The following is a 7,333-nucleotide window of genomic DNA, read 5'->3' as shown; positions in this document are numbered from 1 at the left end:
GCCTGGTGCTCTGTGATGACCTAGAGGGGTCGGAAGAGGGAGGAGAGACAAGCTCAAGAGGGAGGGGATATCGTATAATTATGGCTGAACTGAATTGTTACACAGCAGAAAGCAACACAACATTGTAAAGCAATTTTCCCGCCAGTTAAAGAATTGTTTTTTTAAAAAAAAGGAAAAGGTACTTCTCACATAGTAACTCTACTGCAATAATTAATTAATTAAAAATAAACTTACTAATTCATTTTTTATAAGTACTTCTCATAGACCCCTCCCCATGCGGAGAGTCTGATTAATTTTGTTCTAATGTCTATTAATAGATGAATCAATAATTAATGGAATGTGTTTTTATTAAACTCTCTCTTAAATATTCTCAAACATAAAACCAAGTAAATTTTTTATGCTTGTGCCTCTTATAGAATTATAAGACTAAAATATGAACATATTTACAAAACAGAAATAAATCCACAGACATAAAAAACAAAGTTATGGTACCAAAGGGGAAGTAGAGAAGGGATAGATTAGGAGTTGGGGATTAACATGTACACACGACTATATATAAAATAGATAATCAACAAGGACCTACTGTATAACACAGGAATTATACTTAACATTTTGTAATAATCTGTAAGGAAAAAGAATACATATATGTGTGCACACATATACATGCATAACAATCACTTTGCTGTAGACCTGAAGCAAACACAATATTGTAAATCAACTATACTGTAATTTTAAAAAACTAAAAATAAATACAGATAAACAGCATGAATGTAATGTGTTGGATGATACTTTGCTGGCTTGAAGTCACTGCTCGCAAAGGGAGGTGCACTGCCTGCCCTGGTCCAGAGGCAGCAGCCCCACATGACAGTGTGCAAAGTGAGGACAACTCTTTCATCACGTTCCTAGTGTTTCAGCTACTGCAAACTCTTCCACTGCTTTACCCTCCTGGAGCATGCTAATCTGTTCTGAATTAAGTCCACATGTTTTGAAATCAGCTTAATTAGAAATACAAATATGAAGACTGAAGACAGCAACAATACCCTATTATAAGAGGATCATCAATATCCAAGATACATTTGACTTTGCTAAAGACCATCATCTCACTTAACACACAAAAGTTGTAAATACTTACCAAGAGCTTGCAGGCCTCAAGAATATATCTGCAACTTAGCATTCTTTAAATCCCGACAAGATTTGATGCACCCCCCCCCCCAGGGACCTCTGTGGCATGGTTAAAAGCAATGCCTGCTGCTGCTGCTGCTAAGTCACTTCAGTCATGTCCGACCCTGCGTGACCCAATAGACGGAAGCCCACCAGGCTCCCCCGTCCCTGGGATTCTCCAGGCAAGAACACTGGAGTGGGTTGCCATTTCCCTCTCCAATGTGTGAAAGTGAAAAGTGAAAGTGAAGTCGCTCAGTCATGTCCGACCCTTAGCGACCCCACGGACTGCAGCCTACCAGGCTCCTCCGTCCATGGGATTTTCTAGGCAAGAGTACTGGAGTGGCTTGCCATTGCCTTCTCCGAAAAGCAATGCCTAGCACAATAATAACATTAATCCTGCATTTTACAGCTTACAAAAAACAACCACATTATCTTACGTCATCTCTCCAAGAAACTTATAAGGTAGATATTATTATTACCATTTTACAAATGAGAAAACATTTGTAATGAAGGTCAATAGGTTAAGCAGTTTATCCAATGCCATGAAACTAACTAGTAGCATTCAGTGCTTGGACAAGTATCCTGACTCCCAATCCAACACACACCACAGCTACTGCTCTTCTGATCTCTATACAATCAACTAGACTTTTAGCATCAGGGGTGATGATCTTCACAACATTCTGATATGAAGTCAAGATGACTGTAGTCCAGGGAAAGTCTTGTGATGCAAGTCTTGAGTTGCTAACTTCTTGCCAGTTCTTGCCCTGTTTACAGGAGCCACTTAGCTACCTCTGATACCTATGGGGAAGTGTGTGAAATAAGGAAATGCATAGCTTGCATTTGGTACAGTACTTGTCTTGATCAAAGGAAGGACAGGAGAGAACAGAAGACGTCCATGTTCCTTCCTGTTCATAGCCCTTTCACGTGCATAACATCTGAAGATCTATCCAGTGGCTGATAGATACACCTCTCTGTGTTTTCACCATACACAAGGCAATTCCTGGAATTGTGACATCTAATATGCTAGGCACCAGTCACATGTTGCTATTTACATTAAATTTAAGTTAATCAAAATTAAATAAAATTTAACATTAATACCCTCAGCCACATTAACCACATCTCAAGTACTGATTGAAATCATGACTATTTATGGCTTTTGGCTGCCATATTTGAGAGCACAGACATAGAAGATTTCCATCATGATAGAAAGCTTTATTGGATGGCTCAGACTGTAAAGAATCCACCTGCAATGCAGGAGACCTGGGTTCAATCCCTGGGTTCAGGAGATCACTTGGAGGAGGGCATGGCAACCCACTCCAGTATTTTTGCTTGGAGAATCCCCATGGACAGAGGAGCCTCGTGGGCTACAGTCCACGGGGTCGCAAAGAATCAAACACAACTGAGTGACTAAACACAGCACACAGTCCTAGACTCTAACTCATGCAAAAATTCTCCCAAAGTGTGTTTGTTAGTTGCTCAGTTGTGTCCGACTCCTTACAACCCCATAGACTATAGCCTGCCAGGCTCTTCTGTTCATAGAATTTTCCAGGCGAGAAGACGAGTAACAATTTCCTTCTCCAGAGGATCTCCCCAACCCTGGGATTGATCTGGCTGGGACTCCTGTATTGCAGGCAGATTCTTTACCATCTCAGCCATGAGGGAAACCCCAAACATCAAAGAATATAATTCTGACTTCCAGAAAACTCACTCTTTTACACACTTAACACTCTCCTGGGTCTCTGGAAAGATGTGCTTAGGAGTGGATTTGGGAATTGACTGCAAGGTTACAGGACTTGAAAGAACCAGAAAACTGAACAAAACACTGATTTCTCATAGCTGGCAGCCTCAGCCATGTGGCTGACTCCTTCCTTTGGTGGGGTTTGAGCCCACTAGAACCCTGCCATTCTGTGCAGCACACACAGCCACCCTCCCTGTCCAGCTGAGAAGGAACAAGTCATGAGATAAAATTGCATGGGAAGTTTCTGTCCACTCATGAAGATCATCTGCCTCAAAGATCCATGACTCATAATTTCTCTTACTTGTTCAGTGTAATTCATTGGGTTACAGATTAGTTCAGTGTAATTCATTGGGTTATATGCCCAGGCTCAGAATGTGGAGTGATAAGGGGTATGGTGTAAATGTATTTTTCTTCAAATTCACCTTTATTGATTCATTTATTCTCCCTTCCCCCTATCACAGACTCTAAGATGGGATCCAGGAACTCTTAGGAGCTCTTCTTGTCTACACTTAGTGGTCCCCCAGCTCAATCTCTCTTGTAATCTTTTCCCATATTTCTCAGAAGACACAATAAGAGAGAAAACCTTCCTCAGGCCCTATTGTGAATGATAGAGAGAGAAACAATCTACCAGTCAGAGATAGACACCCATCTTAAGTACCACCTTGACTGGGATTTAAAGTCTATGGCTTCACAGTCCAACACAAATACAATGGGAGCTACATAAGCAATTTTAGATTTTCCAGTAGCCACATTAAGAAAGTAAAAAGAAAGCGGTGAAATTCATTTTGATAATATATTTTATTTCATACAACATATACAAAATATTATAATTTCAACATGTAATCCATATTTTTCAATTAATCATGTGACCATTTACATTTCTATTATTCACATTGTTTTCACAATCTGGTGTGTATTTTCTACTTCTAGCACTGCTGCTACTGCTGCTAAGTCACTTCAGTCGTGTCCGACTCTGTGCGACTCTATAGACAGCAGCCCACCAGGCTCCCCCGTCCCTGGGATTTTCCAGGCAAGAACACTGGAGTGGGTTGCCATTTCCTTCTCCAATGCATGAAAGTGAAAAGTGAAAGTGAAGTCGCTCAGTCGTGTCCGACTCTTAGGGACCCCACGGACTGCAGCCTACCAGGCTCCTCTGTCCGTGGGATTTTCCAGGCAAGAGCACTGGAGTGGCTTGCCATTGCCTTCTCCACAGTCCAGCTCAGGACTGTGAGAGCCACACATGGAGAGTGGCTGCTGTACTGGACGGGCGTGTATCCAGGTATATGGCTTTCAGGGGACTATCTTCTCGGTTCTCCAAAGAAAATCTGCTTCAATGAATTCTACTTTCAGACTTATTTTTTGTCTAATTCAATCTCATTTTAATAACCTAACCCATTTGCAACATCTATGGGTCCCTGTTTATTTTTCAGTTCAGTTCAGTTCAGTTCAGTTCAGTCGCTCAGTCGTGTCCGACTCTCCGCGACCCCATGAATCACAGCACGCCAGGCCTCCCTGTCCATCACCAACTCCCGGAGTTCACTCAAACTCATGTCCACAGAATCGGTGATGCCATCCAGCCATCTCATTCTCCGTCGTCCCCTTCTCCTCCCGCCCCCAACCTTTCCCAGCATCAGAGTCTTTTCCAGTGAGTCAACTCGTCTCATGAGGTGGCCAAAGTACTGGAGTTTCAGCTTTAGCATCAGTCCCTCCAATGAACATCCAGGATTGATCTCCTTTAGAATGGACTGGTTGGATCTCCTTGCAGTATAAGGGACTCTCAAGAGTCTTCTCCAACACCACAGTTCAAAAGCATCGATTCTTCGGCGATCAGCTTTCTTCACAGTCCAACTCTCACATCCATACATGACCACGGGAAAAACCATTGCCTTGACTAGACGGACCTTGGTCGGCAAAGTAATGTCTCTGCTTTTTAATATACTATCAAGGTTGGTCATAACTTTCCTTCCAAGGAGCAAGCGTCTTTTAATTTCATGGCTGCAATCAGCATCTGCAGTGATTTTGGAGCCCAAAAAAACAAAGTCTGACACTGTTTCCACTGTTTTTCCATCTATTTCCCATGAAGTGATGGGACCAGATGCCATGATCTTTGTTTTCTGAATGTTGAGCTTCAAGCCAACCTTTTCACTCTCCTCTTTCACTTTCATCAAGAGGCTTTTGAGTTCCTCTTCACTTTCTGCCATAAGGGTAGTGTCATCTGCATATCTGAGGTTATTGATATTTCTCCCAGCAATCTTGATTCCAGCTTGTGCTTCTTCCAGCCCAGCGTTCCTCATGATGTACTCTGCATATAAGTTAAATAAGCAAGGTGACAATATACAACCTTGACGTACACCTTTTCCTATTTGGAACCAGTCTGTTGTTCCATGACTGGTTCTAACTGTTGCTTCCTGACCTGCATACAGGTTTCTCAAGAGGCAGGTCAGGTGGTCTGGGATTCCCATCTCTTTCAGAATGTTCCACAGTTTATTGTGATCCACACAGTCAAAGGCTTTGGCATAGTCAATGAAGCAGAAATAGATATTTTTCTGAAACTCTCTTGCTTTCTCCATGATCCAGTGGATGTTGGCAATTTGATCTCTGGTGCCTCTGCCTTTTCTAAAACCTGCTTGAACATCTGGGAGTTCACGGTTTACATACTGCTGAAGCCTGGCTTGGAGAATTTTGAGCATGACTTTACTAGCGTGTGAGATGAGTGCAATTGTGCGGTAGTTTGAGCATTCTTTGGCATTCCCTTTCTTTGGGACTGGAATGAAGACTGACCTCTTCCAGTCCTGTGGCCACTGCTGAGTTTTCCAAATCTGCTGGCATATTGAGTGCAGCACTTTCACAGCATCATCTTTCAAGACTTGAAATAGCTCAACTGGAATTCCATCACCTCCACTAGCTTTGTTCCTAGTGATGCTTTCTAAGGCCCACTTGACTTCACATTCCAAGATGTCTGGCTCTAGGTCAGTGATCACGTTATTGTGACTATCTTGGTCGTGAAGATCTTTTCTGTACAGTTCTTCTGTGTATTCCTGCCACCTCTTCTTAATATCTTCTGCTTCTGTTAGGTCCATACCATTTCTGTCCTTTATCGAGCCCATCTTTGCATGAAATGTTCCCTTGGAATCTCTACTTTTCTTGAAGAGGTCTCTTGTTTTTCCTATTCTGTTGTTTTCCTCTATTTCTTTGCATTGATCACTGAGGAAGGCTTTCTTATCTCTCCTTGCTATTCTTTGGAACTCTGCATTCAGATGCTTATATCTTTCCTTTTCTCCTTTGCTTTTCGCCTCTCTTCTTTTTACAGCTATTTGTAAGGCCTCCTCAGACAGCCATTTCGCTCTTTTGCATTTCTTTTCCATGGGGATGGTCTTGGTCCCTGTCTCCTGTACAATGTCACGAACCTCCGTCCAGAGTTCATCAGGCACTCTATCAATCAGATCTAGTCCCTTAAATCTATTTCTCACTTCCACTGCATAATCATAAGGGATTTGATTGAGGTCATATCTGAATGGTCTAGTGGTTTTCCCTACTTTCTTCAATTTAAGTCTGAACTTCGCAATAAGGAGTTCATGATCTGAGCCACAGTCAGCTCCTGGTCTTGTTTTCGCTAACTGTATACAGCTTCTCCATCTTTGGTTGCAAAGAATATAATCAATCTGATTTCGGTGTTGACCATCTGGTGATGTCCATGTGTAGAGTCTTATTTTTAGTACCATCCAAATGACATTTGGAAATGTTTCCCTATCTAATCATGTTAAATAACTATCATAGTCCTGTTAAACAGAATCCAACTCTCCGTCGGGCCTCAACCAAATCTGCATCTTCTTCAAATCAAAGTACCACTCCCTTTTTGTCATTATGTTAGTTCATTTGTGAATTGTGAATTGTCTTCTACTCCCAACCAATCTGCACTAGCCTTGCAAGAAAGAAACTGTGAACTGCCATGGCAAAAAGCAGCATTTTTACAGGTATCTATCTCTCTTCCAAAGGATTTGGCCCTCTGGACATATTTAAGTTCATTGTTCCTGACTACATACCTGTTTGATACAGAAGTGAGAAAAACAAAAACCCAAGGAGGAGTAGGAGTTGAACTGTCTTCTCCCTCAACAGCCTGATTCTGAAAGAGCAGGGCAATGCTCTATTTTGAAAGTGAAAGTGAAGTTGCTCAGTCGTATCCAATTCTTTATGACCCCATGGACTGTAGCCTACCAGGCTCCTCCGCCCATGGGATTTTCCAAGCAAGAGAACTGGAGTGGGCTGCCATTCCCTCCTCCAGGGGATCTTCTGGCAAAGGACAGTCTTGCTTCACATTTTCTCTCAGTTCCTGTGCCCATGAAAGAAAATCAGTCTCCTGTAAACCCAACCTCCCTCATTTTTCTAAGAGAGGCGGTGGGAGGATAAAGCCTGAATGCCAGAAATGAGCCACTC

This window comes from Moschus berezovskii, chromosome 1 (genome assembly GCF_049115385.1).
Source record: "Moschus berezovskii isolate FMDL1 chromosome 1, NW_MosBer_1.0, whole genome shotgun sequence".
NCBI lineage: Eukaryota > Metazoa > Chordata > Mammalia > Artiodactyla > Moschidae > Moschus > Moschus berezovskii.
This window is presented reverse-complemented; position numbering follows the sequence as displayed.